The sequence below is a fragment of the Haemaphysalis longicornis genome, unplaced genomic scaffold (genome assembly GCF_048455015.1).
Source record: "Haemaphysalis longicornis isolate Haplotype H1 unplaced genomic scaffold, Haemaphysalis longicornis Haplotype H1 scaffold_10, whole genome shotgun sequence".
Classification (NCBI taxonomy): domain Eukaryota; kingdom Metazoa; phylum Arthropoda; class Arachnida; order Ixodida; family Ixodidae; genus Haemaphysalis; species Haemaphysalis longicornis.
The window spans coordinates 46,955,252-46,975,425 of NW_027526204.1; the positions used below are offsets into that span (position 1 = coordinate 46,955,252).

A 20,174-nucleotide genomic window follows, 5' to 3' on the forward strand; every position below is an offset into this window, starting at 1 on the left:
CAACCATCAAGACACACAAGCCAAGATACGACACCCAGACGCACCTGGAACTCGAAGGAGGCTGCGTCCGACGTCAAGGGGTCCATCGACGGCTTTGATATAGTTGCCCTCATAGACACTGGAGCCGACTACTCAGTAATGAGCGGATAATACGCGTCTATGCGGAAGACATTTACGACCAGATTGGACTGTCCGTACATACGCACAATAGGAGGCCATCTGGTAACGCCAAATGGAACGGGCACATCGCGCGCCACCATAGATGGCACCACGTGCCCTGCGGCGTTCGTCATTTTGCGTAGCTGCTCCCGCGACGTAATTCTCGGTATGGAATTTTGACGGACAACGGTGCAAGATTTTATCTGCGGACAAAGTCGATAACGTTTTCCTCATATCACTCCAGGACGCCGGAACTGAACCCCGAACCCCGTGCTGCTGTAAGGATCTCCGATGATCACGTCACTCTGCCACCCCGCGCAAGCTTGATGATCACCATTTACTGTGAACATGTTGTCTTTCACGTCGATGCTATCGTTAGAGGGTGACGAAAGTTTGCTTCTCGAGCGTGGGGTCTGCGTCGCAAGAGGCGTAGCGCGCTTTTAGCAACGTAAATCCCACGTTTTGATCACTGATTTCACCGAGTAGTACCAGCTTTTAAATAAGAGCTCTGCAATTGCGTTCCTCGAAGAAATGCAAGAAGCAAGTGACGTGATCGCTGTCGCTCACTTTGAACAGGCATCCGAAGGTCCCTTCATGCTTTCGAATTCCTTCCACATAACCCGGACGCTACCGCAAGAAAAACGGAAGAAATTATTGGCGTTGCTGCGTCGCTACAGCGAGTGTATTTCGACGAACTCAAAATTACGTCAGACACCGTAAGCGAAGCACCGCATTATCACCAAATATGGAGCCTGACCTACCCGAGAATCACGGCACCGCGTGTCTTCACACGAACGGGATGCCATCCGGGAACAAGTGTACGATATGCTCAGCGACGGAATTATGCAGGCATCAAAAAGCCACTGTGCTGCGCCGGTTGTGCTCGCGAAAAAAACCGATGGCACATTAAGGTTCTGCGTTGACTACCGGCGACTGAACAAGATCACCAAAAAGGACGTGTACCACTGTCACGAATCGATGACGCCCTCGACAACCTCTGCCAGGCAGAGTACTTCGCTTCGATGGAGTTGAAGACCGGCTACTGGCAAATTGAAGTAGACGAGGGAGACCGAGAGAAGACTGCATTCATAACCCCGGAGGGCCTAAACGAGTTCAAGGTGATGCCGTGTGGGCTGTGCACGGCACCAGCAACGTTTCAGGACACTGTGATAGCTGGCCTGAATTGACACACCTGCCTCGTATACCTCGACGAAGTTGTAGTATTCTTCCGGACCTTCGACGAACACCTTTCAAGGTTGGAGTCTGTACTCGAGGTTGGTCTTACGTCGGGGTTAGCGCCTAAGTCTGAAAAGTGCCGATTCGCATACGAGGAGCTCAAGTTTCGGGGCCGTGTAGTCAACGCTTCGGGCGTCCTGCCTGACCCGGCGAAAACTTTAGCCATAGCGAAATTCCGAAGACCAAGAGACAAAAAGGGCATGCGAAGATTTCGCGGCCTATGCGCGTACTACTGGCGCTTCGTCGCAAACTTTGCACGCATGGCAGAGCCATTCACGCGCTTGACGAAAGATAGGACCCCTCTAAGCTGGGAAAGCGCCCAAGAGAAAATAATTTGCGAGCTACAACAACACCTGCAAAGCTCGATGGTGCTCGCTAATTTCGACGAAAACGCCGGAACAAAAATGCGTACGGACACCAGTGTTATAGGCTTGGGGGCTGTCCTCGTTCAACAGCAAAGCGGTTGCGAAAACGTAATCGCCTATGCCAGCCATGGTCGGTCCATGACAGAAAAAAAATACTCAGACTCTGAGAAAGAGTGCCTCACGATTATATGGGCCATTTCGAAATTTCGCGCATATGTGTATGGAAGACCGTTCAAAGTTGTGAAAGACCACCATGCGCTGTGTTGGCTCGTCTATTTCATGGACCCCTCTGGCCGTCTGGGTGGGTGGAGTTTGGGCCTGACAGAATTCGAAGTTACGGTAGCCTATAAATCCTGCAGGAAACACACTGAAACCGACGGCCTGTCTCGCTCCCCGTCGACCCACCACCACAACATTCTGACGAAAACGGTGCATTCCTCGGAGTCATGACGGAAAGTGACCTACCGACCCGGAAACGTGCCGAGTGACGCGTATTGATCGACTACCTCGAAGGACGCAAGGGTGCCGTGCATAGGGCCTGAAAACAGAACTTAGCAGCATTCAGCCTGACAAACTCTGTCCTCGTAAAAAATCTCAGCCCCGGAACGAGAAGGAACTATCTTCTTGTCATCACCGGAGATCTTCGTGACGACATTTTGGACGTGTGACACGACGACCCGTCTTCCGAACATCTTTGGTACAGCACGCACTATTGGAAAAATCAAGGCGAGGTACTGCTGGCCCCGCCTTACATCCGACGTCACCCACTACGTCCGAAGCTGCCATGACTGCCAGCGACGAAACACGCCGCCGCCGAGGCCCGCCGGACTTCCGCAGCCGATCGCCGTCCCATTGAGGCCTTTCCGGCAGATTGGAATGGGCCTTCTGGGCTTGTTCCCTGCGTCACGATCCGGGAACAAGTGGATTGTCGTAGTGACAAGCAGCATGAGGCGCTACGCAGAGACCGCCGCACTTCCGAGGGGTACTGCACAAGAAGTCGCCAAGTTCTTCATACATGGATCCCCTGAAGTCCTAATCAGGACCGCAGAATGGCCTTCACTGTGGAGCTCATGCAAGGAATCTTACGCTACATCATCACGGATCACCGAAGAATGACGGCGTGCCACCCCCAAACGAACGGACTAACGGAACGTCTGAACAAGACGATCGCGGATACGCTGTCTATGTACGTCAACGTTGAACAGAAACATTCGGACGAAGTCCTTCCGTATGTCACGTTTGCGTACAACACGGCTATCCAGAAAAATACAAAGATAACACAGTTCGAGCTTGTCTACGGAAGACGGCCGACTACGACGCTTGACGCCATGCTTTCGCGTGCATAAGACGACGACCTCAACGCCGACAGCCGAGGATAACTCCATTGTGCGGAGGAGGCCCGCCAGTTCGCTCTAGTTCTAACACTGGACCAGCAGCTGGTGGATGCCGGGCGCTACAACCTCCATGGCTGAGACGCTGAGTACCGCCAAGGGAATCGTATGTGGCTTTGGACTCCCATCAAACGACAAGGAATCTTTGAGAAGCTTCTGCGACGGTATTTTGGACCCTATCGCATTCTACAACGCCCAGCGTAACTACGAGGTGAAATCCGATAGTGATTCCGGAACATCAAGGCGACGCACGCGGCCCGAAGTCGTCCACATGGCTCGCCTGAAACCATACTACGCACGATGACGAACTTTTTTGTTGCTGTTGTTTGTCCAAATGTCTTTAATTTTAGCATCGGGTCAATGCTCTCTTAGAGTGGGGCAATGCGACGAACGTAGTTTTGGGTTTGTTTGTTTATGTTTTCTTTTTGCCGACTGGCTGTGCCGGGCTCTTTTATCTGCGTTGAACGTGTGCCTAGTGAAGGGCATGTTCTATTCTTTATGCCGCACGCGTTCTCTTCTTTGATAGAGTTTCGCGAACAAACGCCACCAGCCTAAAATAGTCTTCTATGATCTACAGTGTTCTGGATGCAATTCGACTGTTTGAGAAGGGCTCGCACCTAGAGATAATGACCGCAGAGGACACGCCACGGCATTCCGATCGTCGACGCTCGCCCGCACACGTCACTTTGTTGACTGCTGCTTGGCCGCCTGCGTATTAGTTGAGTTGTTAGGGGAGCAGAAGTTCGCTCCAATAAACGTGTTTTAAATGCAGAGGATTTCAGTAACTCACGATGTCACCCGCGTTGACGTCCGTGGTCCGCACCGCACCCCTCCCTACTATATAAAAAAAATACTATCTGGCGCCAGGTTTCGATCACTCGACCCCGCGGGCGGAACGTATTGTACATGAAGCTCTACCCACTGCGCCACAAAGCCGACACAGAATGGGTCGCTACTAACGCGCCTTATATCGTTGACTCATTCAAATTACTGCTGACGAGCGCTCTCTCGTCAGCAGTTGCCACAAGTGCAACAACATTAACGTAACGCAAACTACTTAACGTCGTCCGCCCCCGGAAATGCTCTGCATTTGATCGTGCCCCTCGCGAGGGGGATGTTTCACTGCGTCTTCCTACTGGTCAGTACACTCGTCGCCATCTGTCGGATGTTGTGCGAACCCTTTGCGGCTGATGGCCCGCGATTTGAAACGACATTTTACGATAGTAGACGCAAAATGTTTCACTGAAACGCCGGCACGTGCGGGGGCGAACGCACAAAGAGAACAGAACTCCCGCTGGCGCAGTTTCAGGCACGGGGCGCGCGAGCACTGCGAAGGCGGGAAATTTGAATTGCATTGGGATGTAGCAGTGAGGGGATAACGGCGCTACAGCCCATTATGGCGAATCACTGCTCTGCACTTCCGACAGCTTTCACATTGAAGCGGCTTTAATTTTTTCTTCAAGGAACCTGGCCAAATACAAGCTTCGGATTGTTGACAATATTAAAAATTGGCATTTCAGTCTGTTGACTCATCTGTTCATCGAAATATTTCAAAAGCCGGGAGTAAAAAAATCATGAGTTGTTAGTGTCATGCGAACTTTACTTCAGAGTTTGCGGATTCTTCGCTTATTAAACAGAATGTCATCAGTAGCATGCTCTCTACTACCGCTATTTTGCGTTTCATGTGGAGCAATCAAAATGGCAACATTTATAAACTTATAAAAGGTGGTTTCCGCGCGTTGTTCTAAGCATTTCAGATTTGACTGCCAAAAGCCCATAAAACATTTTCTCCTCCATCACTGTGACCGATTTGGGGTATGTGTGAACGCTATTCAGATGTTTATTGTGTTCTTGCTGCAGTCAACTTACATCTGTTTATATCTATAGGATGTATACATATATATATATATATATATATATATATATATATATATATATATATATATATATATATATATATATATATATATATATATATATATATATTGAAAGAAGTCGACTGACACGTTTCCCGTTTTTGTTGCCAACAGTTTCGGAGTTAGAAACTCCTTCTTCAGGGCTGTATTTTAATTTCTCACATTGCGTCTTTATACAAAAACTTCTGTGAGGGAGGGTTACTTCCCTCATCCCTGCAGGAGAGGTCGCGGGTGAGGGGTGTTTCAAACAGTTTGAGCAAGTGAGACATTCCTATTGGCTAGAAAGGTGGAAGGTGAGGGAAGGGGAAAGAACACGGACGAAAAGGCAGCACGAAAACACGTAACAAGAGGCACACAAGCAAACACAATATCAAAAACAAGAGTGAGTCCTGCGCGCTCCGCAAATGGTGTAAAAGTAGTCAGCGGGAGAAGAAAAAAAAAAAAGAAAAAAGGGGGGGGGGGTGAAGGGAGACGGACATAAGATGGCGGCACAGGCATGGATCTTCGATTCGGGCAAACTCCCAAGGCCGCATGCATGCACGGCCCGCCCAGTCGACGCATGGTCCCCGCGCCATACTCGGAATTTTCTGTCCCATTTTCGGTTTTGTTTTACTACTGGTTAAACCTACAGAAGCTCTCGTCTTGGCGCCGCTTCGACGAAACCGAATGGTGCAGCCAAGCTTTGCTACGCGGCCAGCGAGCCGCGGAACAAGTCACACTGGGATTTGGTTTCATTTGCGGCGCATTCTTCGGCCGTTTGTCTGTCAGTGGTGCGGCGGTCATAATTCAGGCCGCTGTGCGTCGGCGGGCCCGCGGGGCGCGCTCACAGCTGTTCAAGGTCACTGATTAGTCTGGTGGTGGTTGCCGAACGGGCGGGGAAGGGGGTGCGCAGGGGCGGCGTTCTACCCGTTTGTTTTGCTTGACTTCGTCCCTAAAGCGGGGTTTCCTTTTTTCCTTCTTGCTTTCTTTTTTAAGTTGTATGCACGCTCTCGGGTCCGCGCTCACCCCCTCCATTGCCCGCAAGGTCCCGATATTTGCGTCTAAGGCGCAGCTTTTTGTCGCAAGAATGACAGGCGGCCCGGGTCCTCATTGATGCCATGGGTGAATGCCTGGAATTTATGTATAAAGTAGGACTCCCTCTGCTCGCGTTCGAGGGTAGAGCGGAAGCCGGACTGCAGGAGAGTGATTCTGATATGCTCAATGGAATGGTCCGGCAGGCGCATATGTTTGGAAAATGGTAGATCCGGCTGTGAGGTGACGTGGGATTTGTGGTTGTTGAATCTGAGTCGGAATGCATTCTCGGTCTGGCCAATATACTCCTTGCCACACATTTCGCAGTGCAGTCTGTATACGACGTTACTGGAATCACAGTCGAGACTTTCTTTTATTCGGAAGGAAAATTTGGAAAAGTTAGATTTTGCCGTGTCGGTTGGGGTGATGAGGGGACAGATTTTGCAGCGCGTTTTCCCGCATGGGCGGCAGCCTGAGTGTTGTTTCGTGATCCCAATTTTAGCCTTAACAAGCATATCTCTTAAGTTCTTGTCTTTACGATACACTACATGGGGTGGTTCGGGGAAGATAGCTGACAGGTGCTCACTTTGTCTGATCATGTTGAAATGCTTGCTCAGTATGTTGTTCACTCGCGGCATGTTCGCACCGTATGTTAATATCAGGTTGGTCTGGGGTGTTTCCGTTTTTTGTGAATTGGCTTTTGACAATGCTGACTGGCGGTCTGTTTGGCGGGCCCGGTTGATTGCGTCATCAATTATATTTTCTGGGTAATTTTGATTCAGAAGGGTGTTCTTTATATTTTGCGAGTTTCTGTCAAATTCTTGGACATCAGAACAGATTCGGCGGTATCTGTATGCCTGCGAGTATGGTATTCCAACTTTGCAATGTCGTGGGTGGTTGCTGTCAAAATGCAGGTACTGTTGGCGATCCGTGGGTTTTTTGTAGACGGTGGTCGCGAGGGAGTTGCCATGTACCTGAAGGGTTACATCCAAAAAGTTGATAGTATCTTGAGATATGTCATGGGTGAACTTGATTGATTGATGGAGGCAGTTAAATTTTGAAATGAAGTCGAGAAGGCTCGCTTTGTCGTGGTTCCATATCATGAATATGTCATCTAGAAAACGCCTGTAAAACAGTGGTTTCTTTTCTTGCTTCTCAATGAAAGGAGTTTCCAATGATGCCATAAAAATATTGGCGTAATTTGGAGCCATCTTGGTTCCCATCGCCGTGCCGCTGATCTGAAGGAAGTGCTTTTCGTTGAATTCGAAGTGGTTATAATTTAATACAATGGTTAGAAGCGTTGCGAGAGTTTCGCTTTCTATGTCTACTGATGGGTTGTTTAAGCCAGTAAATGCTGCCACGGTCGCTGCGATGCCTTCCGAGTGGGGAATATTTGTGTACAATGAACAGACGTCCAGCGTCACGAGAAAACACCCTGGGGAGATGACGATACCAGCAATTTCCTGTAGAAAATGGCTGGTATCTTTGATGTAGGATGGGAACGTAGGGGGGATGTCCTTAATTATGTGATTAATGAAGCTTGAAATTTTTTCTGTCACCGTCCCGTTACTGGATACAATGGGTCTGCCCGGGTGGTTGCTCTTATGTATTTTAGGTAGCAAGTAAAATCGACCAGGGGCAGGATGTTCCGGTGACATAATTTTAACCATCGCGGCAGTTATATTACCTTCCGTGACAAGAGATTTGAGGGTGTTGTGAATTTCACTTTCATAGAATTTTGTGGGGTCATTTGGTAGCTCATTATAGAATTGTCTGTCGCTTAGTTGTCGCATTCCCTCTTCCAAGTATTCAGACCTGTCAAGTATAACAATGGCTCCCCCCTTGTCCGCTGGTTTGATAATTATGCTGGTGTCCGCTTGAAGGGAATTTAAAGCTGCTCGCTCTTCTACTGACAGGTTGTTGCGCCCGGGTCGGTGCTGTGCATATGCCCGGATTACATCCTTCTGTACAGCCGCTATATACATATCTAAGTGCTGGTCTCGTCGGTCTTTTGGTGTCCAGGATTTGTTTGACGCACCAGGCAGTTGTGTTTTTGTGTTGGGGCGGTCATGGAAGTATTCCCGGAGACGCAGATTACGTGCGAATGTGTCCAGATCCTGATATAGTTGGAACTCATTGAAATTTCCGGAGGCTGGGCAAAATGTCAAACCTTTTGAGAGAAGTTTTTCTTGAGCCGGGGATAATGTTTTGCTTGACAGATTAACCACGTTCATTTGTTGTGCATTCACGGGGCGAGATATAGCATCGGGACCTGGGGTGACGCCTACGGGATGGGTTGGTTGCACGGGGTGGACTATAAACTGTGGGGAAATGTTATTGCGTTGCAATTTCTTGATTTTTTGTTGTGATATTTCTTTCCTCTTTGTCGTCTCAAAGTTTTTAAGTTCCTTGCATTCTAAGTCGGATAAATTCGATTGCGACCTCTCTAGAATTTCGGCATCTAGAAGCTCCATGGCCCGTCTTCGGCTGTGCTGCGAAACAATCTCCGTGAGACCCACCGACGCATCGGACAGCACTTTCTCCCATTTCGTGATTTCCTCCGGATTAAATGTGCACATCGAGGGTGTGCAGGCTAGACGAAGGCCTTTTGGTGCGGCGTTCTGGTTGACGTATGTTTCCAAGTTAGCAGCATGCAAATCAAAGCGAACACGCTTGTCGATTAATTTCCTAAGAGACAAAAAAGAGGGGGACCATGCATGATCAGGGCGAGCCGTACCTGTCTCCACTGCAAGTCAATTCTCAGCCTCCCGGCTTGGTTGCGACGCCGCCTTCGTGGCCAGGCGTGTCATGTAGCGGCGTTCTGGGACGGGCGGGGCTCGGGAAGGCGTCGGACGGGGCGGACGTTGTGGACACGGCAGGCACGGTGGGCACGGGGGACAGGGGGGCAGGCCGGCCGGGGGAGACGCTTGGTCATGGTTGTCTGTTTCTTCTGTTAGTCGAGGCGCGGAGGCCCAACGCGGGCGATGATAGCGCAGGCGCTCCTTAAAGTGTTGCGCCAGGACCGCGACGCCCTCGAAACTCGCGTGCAGCCCGTCGGCGGCGAGGAAGCGCCATGGGGGAAGTGTTAGGAACCCATGGTCTATGTAGAAAATCCGGGGCCCCAGTACCCCTCCACGGCACAGCTGTCGAACTTCACGGGCGTAGCGCCGGGCCTCCGCGTTAAACCAACGAACAAAGTTCCGGTTGGCACCCCCTCTGCGACGGTTGGGGGCGCGGGGAAGAGGGAGGCTGAGAAGGATGGTCTTCATCTCCGGGCGACGTTGTCGTATCCGCTCCACTGTTCGCTTCAACTCCGCCACCGCCGCCGCCGATCCGCGCCGGGCTATGTCCACCGTACCCACGTGTAGGACAAGGGTCTCCACTCCGGTCGGCAAGTACTCCAGGGTGGCAAGGACATCCTCGAACATCGCTCCGCCGTAGGACACAAATCCCGGTGCAGAGGTATTGCTTGGGTCGAAATGATTGAAGACATGTCTGATGAGTGAATCACCAACGATTGCTGTTTTGATTTTGAATTTGGGAAATCTCCGGGACAGACGTTCAGTCGCGGGTTTGCTGGCAGCCATAGTAAAATATAGAGATCATGAGGTTCGATGGGCCAGTATAAAAATAGTGAAAGAAGTTGACTGACACGTTTCCCGTTTTTGTTGCCAACAGTTTCGGAGTTAGAAACTCCTTCTTCAGGGCTGTATTTTAATTTCTCACATTGCGTCTTTATACAAAAACTTCTGTGAGGGAGGGTTACTTCCCTCATCCCTGCAGGAGAGGTCGCGGGTGAGGGGTGTTTCAAACAGTTTGAGCAAGTGAGACATTCCTATTGGCTAGAAAGGTGGAAGGTGAGGGAAGGGGAAAGAACACGGACGAAAAGGCAGCACGAAAACACGTAACAAGAGGCACACAAGCAAACACAATATCAAAAACAAGAGTGAGTCCTGCGCGCTCCGCAAATGGTGTAAAAGTAGTCAGCGGGAGAAGAAAAAAAAAAAAAAAAGAAAAAAAGGGGGGGGGGGGTGAAGGGAGACGGACATAAGATGGCGGCACAGGCATGGATCTTCGATTCGGGCAAACTCCCAAGGCCGCATGCATGCACGGCCCGCCCAGTCGACGCATGGTCCCCGCGCCATACTCGGAATTTTCTGTCCCATTTTCGGTTTTGTTTTACTACTGGTTAAACCTACAGAAGCTCTCGTCTTGGCGCCGCTTCGACGAAACCGAATGGTGCAGCCAAGCTTTGCTACGCGGCCAGCGAGCCGCGGAACAAGTCACACTGGGATTTGGTTTCATTTGCGGCGCATTCTTCGGCCGTTTGTCTGTCAGTGGTGCGGCGGTCATAATTCAGGCCGCTGTGCGTCGGCGGGCCCGCGGGGCGCGCTCACAGCTGTTCAAGGTCACTGATTAGTCTGGTGGTGGTTGCCGAACGGGCGGGGAAGGGGGGGCGCAGGGGCGGCGTTCTACCCGTTTGTTTTGCTTGACTTCGTCCCTAAAGCGGGGTTTCCTTTTTTCCTTCTTGCTTTCTTTTTTAAGTTGTATGCACGCTCTCGGGTCCGCGCTCACCCCCTCCATTGCCCGCAAGGTCCCGATATTTGCGTCTAAGGCGCAGCTTTTTGTCGCAAGAATGACAGGCGGCCCGGGTCCTCATTGATGCCATGGGTGAATGCCTGGAATTTATGTATAAAGTAGGACTCCCTCTGCTCGCGTTCGAGGGTAGAGCGGAAGCCGGACTGCAGGAGAGTGATTCTGATATGCTCAATGGAATGGTCCGGCAGGCGCATATGTTTGGAAAATGGTAGATCCGGCTGTGAGGGACGTGGGATTTGTGGTTGTTGAATCTGAGTCGGAATGCATTCTCGGTCTGGCCAATATACTCCTTGCCACACATTTCGCAGTGCAGTCTGTATACGACGTTACTGGAATCACAGTCGAGACTTTCTTTTATTCGGAAGGAAAATTTGGAAAAGTTAGATTTTGCCGTGTCGGTTGGGGTGATGAGGGGACAGATTTTGCAGCGCGTTTTCCCGCATGGGCGGCAGCCTGAGTGTTGTTTCGTGATCCCAATTTTAGCCTTAACAAGCATATCTCTTAAGTTCTTGTCTTTACGATACACTACACGGGGTGGTACGGGGAAGATAGCTGACAGGTGCTCACTTTGTCTGATCATGTTGAAATGCTTGCTCAGTATGTTGTTGCTCAGTATGCTTGCTCAGATATATATATATATATATATATATATATATATATATATATATATATATATATATATATATATATATACAGAAAGAAATGCGGGCAGTCTACAACGCCAAAGAAGGCATAGGTGAATGGTTGGACTATATTATTTTTACCGTTAGTGAAATTATATCTTTTTTCATATTCATTGAAGCGAGAAAGAAAGAAAGAAAAACACGCGCCCAGAGTGGGGACCGAACCCACGCCTTTCGATTAGATCTCGAATGCCTTACCAATTCGGCTATCTGGGCGACTGTGTTCTGCTTCACTTTATGGGGTATTTATATTTTATACAACTGTATCTGACGCTTGAGGGTGGTAGCCAGCGCCACTCAGACTACACGGGGAGAAGGGGACCTTCTTTTCAACCCCCGGGGCGTGACGCGAACGTCTACGCGAACGAACCCCTCATTTCCTAACTATATATATATATATATATATATATATATATATATATATATATATATATATATATTGTAAGCGCGAATCTTAAATGTCCCGTCATCAGGCCATAACTCAGTAATATGACTGGTCAATACCGCCTTCGTGTTTCGTCGTCGTCGCTGCATTGGGTGCGTCTATCATCATCTCATCGCTCGTCGTCTTTCTAGAACGCGCCATCTTCGCCATCGTGGTTGATCCTGTTCTGGCCAGGGTACCGCTGGTCGAATAAACGTCGTCCTCCAAGTCTCCTAGCATTGCCTCTCAAGTGGTGGAGCGTGCGGTTTGATCCCTTGCCCTCCATCTCTGAGTGCACCCCTTGAGGTCCGTTCGGGTCGTCGCTTACCGCGAGAGGCCATGAAATGAAAAGAAAGTGATGAAAAAATGCCCGCCGGGTGGGATCCGAACCCACGACCTCTAGAATACCGGTCTTCTGGAGGTCATGGGTTCGGATCCCACCCGGCGGGCATTTTTTCACCACTTTCTTTTTGACTTAAAAAATTCTTCATCTCTTTCTATGACCCACTCCAACCTCCCCTTTGCTTTCCGAGGTTTTCTTGACTGCCAACCCTAATTTTCTGTCCTATTTCACAGAGCCCCTCATTTCCCATTTTCTGATTCGCTAAATATATATATATATATATATATATATATATATATATATATATATATATATATAGCGAATCAGAATAGGAAATGAGGGGCTCGTAGAAATAACACAGAAATAAGGGTTGCCAGCCAAGAAAACCTCGGAAACCAAAGGGGAGGTTGTGGTAGGTCATTGAACCAGATAAAGAATTTGGAAAGAAAGAAAGCGGAGAAAAAACGCCCGCCAGGTGGGATCCGAACCCACGACCTCCAGAATACCGGTCTGGTGCGATACCCACTACGCTACCGGCGGGGCGATTTTCTCCCCCGCTTTCTGGGGTATTTATGTCAATGTAATTTTTTTCCTGTGCTTGGGGATGGTAGCCAGCGCCTCTATGACTTCTCGGGGTGAAGGGGACCTTCTTTTTAATCCCCGCGCCGTGCCTCGAATGTCTACGACATGTTGAGAGTGGTCAACCAGCGTTAAACCCTCTTAAGCTCCCTATGGCACCAAGACTGCCAGATCAGAGGCCTTCGTTATGCATGTAGCGAATCAGAATAGGAAATGAGGAGCTCGTAGAAATAACACGGAAATAAGGGTTGGCAGCCACAAAAACCTCGGAAAGCAAAGGGGAGGTTGTGGTAGGTCATTGAAACAGATAAAGAATTTGGAAAGAAAGAAAAAAAGGGGAGAAAAAGTGCCCGCCGGGTGGGATCCGAACCCACGACCTCCAGAATACCAGAATACCGGTCTGGTGCGATAACCACTACGCTACCAGCGGGGAGATTTTCTCCCACGCTTTGTGGGGTATTTATGTCAATGTGATTTTTTTCCTGTGCTTGGGGGTGGTAGCCAGCGCCACTCTGACTTCTCGGGGTGAAGGGGACCTTCTTTTTAATCCCCGCGCCGTGACTCGAGTGCCTACGACATGTCGATACTGGTCAACCAGCGTTAAACCCTCTTAAGCTGCCTATGGCACCAAGACTGCCAGAATAGAGGCCCTCGCTATGCATGTAGCGAATCACAATAGGAAATGAGGGGCTCCTATAAATAACACGGAAATAAGGGTTGGCAGCCAAGAAAACCTCAGAAAGCAAAGGGGAGGTTGTGGTAGGTCAATGAAACAGATGAAGAATTTGGAAAGAAAGAAAGAAACCCGAGAAAAAGTGCCCGCCGGGTGGGATCCGAACCCACGACCTCCAGAATACCGGTCTGGTGCGCTAACCACTACGCTACCGGTGGGGCGATTTTCTCCCCCGCTTTCTGGGGTATTTATGTCAATGTCATTTTTTTCCTTTGCTTTGGGGTGGTAGCCAGCGCCACTCGGACTTCTCGGGGTGAAAGGACTTTCTTTTTAATCCCCGCTCCGTGACTGGGGTGTCTACGACATGTCGAGAGTGGTCAACCAGCGTTAAACTTTCTTAACCCTTAAACGCCCGCAGGGAAGCTAATTCCCACTTCAAATTCCTCTCTAGCCCGCTGGATTGCATATTTCCTCACAGTATTATGGCGCCATCTAGCGTGATGCCTTCCTACCACGACAGGAAAAAATCGTTCTTTTATCTTCATTCCACTAGCTGCCGCTGCAAATATTGTGATCATATTCCGCAATTTTCTGTCAGTCTTGACTTGCGCACATTGAGCACCATAAGGGCTACGAGATATGGATTACTAAGTAATCCACTACTGGCAAAGTAAGCCCAGCAAACCACGTTACGTCGTGCAGATATCCCGGAGACGTCAGCAATCGACATTGCAGATGTCCAGGAGACGTACCGTTGGGATCAAAGTTACATATATTCAACGTTGCTACAACTGCAAAAAACCCGTCCAAATCACACGGAGGATGACGTACAAAAGACATCTCATGGTACTTTTATACGCTGTTTTCGGGACGTTACTTTAGTGGTACGTCTTATGGATATTGTCGGGGTACGCATGCAAGACGTATATAGATGTCTGTTTTACATTAGTTTTCTGTCTTTGGCACAAGAATTAGTTTTTTATATTCATGACTTGTGTGCGTTAGTATGATATTGTTGAGATGATCCTGTATGCCTGAAATTTACATTCTTTATACATTATTTGGAAGTTTGGCCAGCCCCCTTTCCAAGGTTACCTACGTGTTGTGGGCATTTATACCTCAAATACATGTCTTAATAGCTATTCAGCACTGTTTGTTGTTACTTGTTCCCTAGTTTCCAGATTAATGTGTTTCCACTTTTGAAGTGCTGCTTACTGCATGAAGTCTCATATCTGAAGTGCCAAGCTGACCACACTCTCCCAGAAGCACACGAAGCACAGCTCTAAACAAGAAATGTCGCGTCGAAAACAAGAGGCAGTAAGTAACAGCAAACCAGTCCTGATCAGCACAAGCGCCTTGGACACTAAGGCAACCACAGTAGCGTCATCGAATTGTACCATACAGCACGGCTGTACAGGCCTTCTGCAAATAAACTATCACAGAAACAATTCAAAAATTAAACAAATGAAAATGACATTCTCCCATCCTATCTGTAAGCACCTGCAGCTGGGTAGTAAGAACGCTTTCAAAGTACACATAAAACACAAAAGAGTTCAGGAAAAACAGTTTATATTGACTTCCAAATTATTTAATATGCTTTCGCAACACAACCACGTTAATTTTCATTCCTATCTGCCCTGGCCCATAGGGTACACATTGTACAATTAGAAGAATAGTACAGATATTCATGACTACAAATAAGTCACACACAGCAGAAAGGTTGACAAAAAATAGGAAGAAAAGCAAACATGTAAACCCAGGGTACAAGCACAAGATAGTTATGCAACTTGAAATATCGCACATTAAAATAATTGGGTGAAAAACAACGCAAGAAAAGTGTGAAAACAAACAAATGATTGAATGGTGGTTATAAAAACACCGCAAATTTACGGAACTAAATACTTCACATCTAGTGAAAAGTTTGAGGAACAATAAAACAAAAGCACCTAGGAAACACAGAAGTGGTGTTGAGTGGTGGTTGTGAGTGCCATACAAATTTAAGCTACTTTAAACAAACCAACATCTAGGGAAATGGTTATGATCTAAAGAAAAGGTGTGTATAAAGAAATGACTGTACGGCGGTTACATGAGCAGTAGAAATTTACGTGATGAAATGATTCACACTTAGTGAAATGGCAGGACAACAATAAAACAACAAAAAACTCTAGAAACAACTTATTGAATTCTGGTAGGAAATCAAAAAGTTAGACTATTTCAATATTTCACACAAAATGATATAATTTGGGAACAAACGAAAAAACGGGGAACACGAAATGATTGAATATTAGTTAGAAGAAGACAGATTTACTTGACTACGTGATTCACACCAAGTGATATGCTCAAAGAACAATCACACAAAATAAAAACGCATGGAAGCACGGAAATGATTGAATGAATGAATGAATGAATTTATTTGGAAGGGAGAGGTCGGACGCCTCGTGCAGGGGAAGGGGAGGAAGAGGAGGGGAAATAAACCAGCGGGGGGATTGGGTTCAATCACAAAGCATGTCCGCCCCGCACACGGACCACTTGATTTAGGTCATTTTCACTACACCTGTACGTTCAGCAAATGCCCATAGGGTCAGTAAAGTTTCTTTCACGTCGCTCGAAGGCGTTATCCATTCTTGAAGGGAAGTGACGTGAGGAGGTAGACACCTACGCCGTTCCTCGGAGAGTCCGGCACAGTTCCAGAGAAGGTGGTGTATGGTGGGTTGGTCGGCACTGCACAAGGGGCAGGGAAGGGTAGGAGGGGGAACAGGTGTGGAGCCATCTGGTCTTTTTCTGCCGAAACGTCGGTACCAGGTCCATCGGTCGCGGACGTCAGGAGTGACCGCTGTGCCGGAGCGGGCCTTGTGCAGAAGGACCTGGAGGCCTCGCGGGATGTCCTCGGGAACTGGTGGGTCTGGCCTTGGGGTCGTTTCCTTGAGGTGACGGCGTCGCCGCATTTTTCGGATACGGCGTTCGACGACTGGGCTGTTGAGGGCAGGTTCGGGAAGTGGGGCGGGCATCGCACGAGAGTTCTGGGAGGTACGAAGTGACACAGATGCCATGCGATGGGCCGTCTCGTTCCCTGGGTTAGACTGGTGGCCGGGGGTCCATTCTATAAGAATTGTGGTGTCATTCATTTCGGCAAGGTTGTCGATGGTTCGTCTAATTGCATTGGAGATATAGTCATGCGGATCTGGAGAGTGCATTGTGCTGATTGCCTCTGCATTGTCAGTATATATGACGACTTTAGAGGGATTGTGTTTTGTCTTGATGGACGGGAGATCCCTCTTAAGTAGGGCGGTGGCCAGTAGAATGGCTTTAAGTTCTGCTGTAAGTGGGTCGATTTCTGTTTTCGTAGAGAACGTCAAGTACTCTGTCAAGCTCGGATCGTTGACGTGGTGTATCCCGCACGTAAATCGGTCGGATGCTAGTGCGGCATCAGTGTAGATGGCATATGTGCCTGGTTCTAGTAGGTGCTGGAAGCGAGATAGGGTGTTTCTTTGATGCTTGTGCCTTTTGCGCTCTTTTGTCGACCTTGGTTTGTGATTTACCGGTTGTGTCCATTGCCAAGGCGGGTTTCGGGTCAAAGAAGGGTCTGCTGACGGGCCAGGTGTAAAAGTTCGCGTCTCATCGTAGGCGATGAGATGACGACCTTGAACGGTGAGTTCGCGACGGTCGGAATGGTTGTCGCGCGCTGCTTCCAGCGTTGTTTCAATTGGTGGCAGCGATGCAAAAGTATACAAGTCATTTAGCTTGGTGTGCCGAGGCAGTCCGGTGATGACTCGAAGCAGTTTGTGATGCAGTGTTCGAACTTTATTTAATTGGGTTTGCGTCAGGTTGAAGCAGGTCCCGCCATATGTTAGCCGGGAAGTTAGAATAGCTCTACCGATGTTCCGGATGAGGGCGGTGCTTGCGCCACCGAATTTTGTGCCGATTCTTTGGATAAGGTGGGCTGTAGCATCCCAGCCCTGTCGGACCTGCTTGAGCCATTCTGTGGCGTTGCCTTTTTGACTGATAGGAACGCCGAGTAGGCGGATCCAACCTTGCGAGGACAGCGGAATCTCTTGATTTTCAAGGTAAAGATGGACTTTTTGTCTTTCTTGTTCTTTGCCACCCAAAAGCAGTAGAGTGGACTTTTCCGGTGAGGGATGCATTCCTGCTGCCTGGATGGCGTTTTCTAGGGCAAAAAGGGCTGCTTGAAGGTCTATGCACGCCTCCTCAGTGGTAGGATAATCGTCTCGCTCCGTCCACAGCGTGATATCATCCGCATAGACGGTGAGGCGCGCGCCGCTGGTTTTATGTATGTCAATTGCCACCTTTCTCATCACCAAATTGAATAGCAGGGGTGATATTATGGAGCCTTGTGGTACTCCGCGATCATTGTAGTATGTCTTCGGATCGTCGTTGCCCGTTCGAATCTCGAACGTTCTGTTTTCTAGAAAACTGGCAACGTAGTTGTACATCCTCTTGCCCGGATAATGGTTCTCGATTTCGGCCAGTATGGCTTCGTGCGACACCGTGTCGAAGGCCTTCTGCAGATCAACTGCCACCAGAATATGTGGTTGTCCTGATGGCGGGCCTGGTCGAGCTGAATTGATGAGCCGTCTTAGAAGCCACAGACTGTCATGAGTCCCCATGTTGGGGCGGAAACCAGTCTGGCCAGGGTGAAAGTGGTTGGTCATTTGTTCAAAGTGGTAAGTGAGACGATTAGCAGCCATCCTTTCAAGAAGTTTGCCTATCGTGGATGTTAGAGAGACTGGTCGGAGGTTACGGACGTGGTTTGTTGGTTTCCCTTGCTTGGGGATAGGTTGTATAACCGAGTGTTTCATGGAGGCAGGGATGGAGCCAGATTTCCAAACATCGTTGAGGAGTTGGAGGAGGAGTTGTTTGTTTTGTTCGTTTAAATTCTGAAGCATAGTCCAAGTGATACCGTCTTTACCAGGAGCGCTACGCTTGTTAACCTGGTGGAGGGCAGTCTCCATTTCCGCCATAGTGAACAGTGATTCTTCATTGTCCTCGTCCGTAACCGTTACGCGAGGGTGGGGAGGTGGAGGCGTAAGGCTGGCGTTGGGGAAGAAGTTGTAAGCGGCCTCTTGTTCAATTGTTTCGATAGAACACCCAATGTTGAGAGCAATTTTGGCAATACAGTTACCAGTCTTTTTCTTGCCGTTAAGGGATCGAAATGTGTGCCACAGCTTTTTAGTAGAGGTGTCTTTGTTGAAGCTGTCGCAGTATTCCGTCCAACGCAAGAAAGACAGTTCTTTTTCGTATCGCTTAATTTCTTTATGTTTGAGCCGGGCTCGCTTCAGGTCTCGAAATCGCCTCCCATTACATTTGTAGCGGTTCACGAGTATGTAGTAGGTATCCCATAGGTTTAGCAAGTGCCGGTCAGGGCAAGGACAGTCTTCATCTACTGTGGAACATTGAGAGCTTGTTTGATAAGCGCGCTGTATTTCGTTACCGAGGCTAGTTATGTCGTGCGCTTTAGTTGGGCAGATGGAGCAGGATCGAAAGGCTTCCCAATTGGTGGTGGTAATTCGCCGTGTGCCCTGCCGGAGTTGAGCTCGTTTAAGCCCAAACCATATGGGGTAGTGATCACTACCCCAAGGGTCTGTTGCAACGTGCCAGTCATGGACGAGGGGGCCGTCTGCCCAAGTCAAATCTGGGTTAGTGTCCCTTTGTTTCACGTGCAAACCGATTCTGGTATGGGTGGCAATATTATTCTGAAGGTAGAAACCATACGCTTCCATGGAAGCCTGCAGGTCGTTGCCTCGCGGGGAGTTTGTAGTATAGTTCCAGGTGGTGTGCTTGGCGTTAAAATCCCCACCTATGATGATGTGGTCTGTTGGGTAGAGCGTGCGCAATTCTCCGACCCACTCGAAGGACCCTTTTGTGCTCTTGCTGGTTTCTGGACGGTAGTATGCCGATACCAGGAGGTACGTCTTAAATTTTCTTGAGCCGGTGGCCAGCTGTATGCGTGCTGCGATGATCTCCTGCATGCAGGTGCAGTATTTGCGTGTGTCGATGAGGGTGTATACTTGGTCGGAGCGAATGAACATCCCATTCTGTCCCGCAGGCTTTTCTGTCGCCGTATGTGTAATCGTAGGAAGAAAGTGGCTGATGTATCCAGGGATGTGAAAGTTGGCTGTTCGAGTCTCCTGCAGAAGGATGGCGATGGGGCGTTTCGCATAGGATAATTGTTCCGTGAGCCGCGTTTTCAAGTCTGTGCCGTTTGATGCGAGGCTGCGGCAATTCCATTGCAAAATGGTAGGGTAATTACGTCCCATTCACGGGTGGGTACGGAGCGGATCGATTTGGAGCGCGATGAGTGGAAGGGGCCTTGCCTTGACTTGGGGTTTGATGCAAAGGTACTAGCGATTCCACTCTCTCCTGCAGGGCCATGATTGTGGTGTTGAGGTTGCTGATTGCTCCAGCGATGTCATTAACTTTCGTCTCGATGATGTTTATTCTTGTTTGGTAGGCTTCCGTTTCGGTGCGGTGGATCTGCTTACTGTTGTCGAGTTTCGCGTTGAGGGTTTGCATTTCTTTGTGAGTTTCCTTTGAAGTTTCGTGGAGAACCTGCGCTTTAATTTGAAGGAGATCCGATTTTGTAGCTAAGGTTGACTGTTTAGGTGGCGTTGACGAGTGTGTCTGGGAACGCTGTTTGGAGTTCTCACGCCGATATCCTGGTGGGGAGACTATTCGCACCTGGCGGTTGCGTTCAAGGTTAATTTCCGTCGTTAGCGCTGTCATTTCCTGCCTCGCAGTTTCTAATGTCTTCTGCAAGTCGTCAATCGTACGAGTCAG

At 48.9% G+C, this 20,174-nt stretch overlaps 1 protein-coding gene across 3 annotated transcripts in view; it reads left to right on the forward strand.

The window, feature by feature from the left end:
• The window catches only part of LOC144157724 (lipase member H-like), a 219,323-nt gene that overhangs the window by 28,218 nt on the left and 170,931 nt on the right, over positions 1-20,174 (forward strand). The window contains exon 1 of one of the 3 annotated variants that reach the window (XM_077688503.1): positions 4,916-4,966. The exons of the other annotated variants lie outside the window; for them this stretch is intronic. The gene's annotated coding sequence lies outside the window, so the exon portion shown is untranslated. Of the gene's footprint in view, positions 1-4,915; positions 4,967-20,174 lie in introns of those variants that run through there. 3 annotated transcript variants of the gene reach the window in all.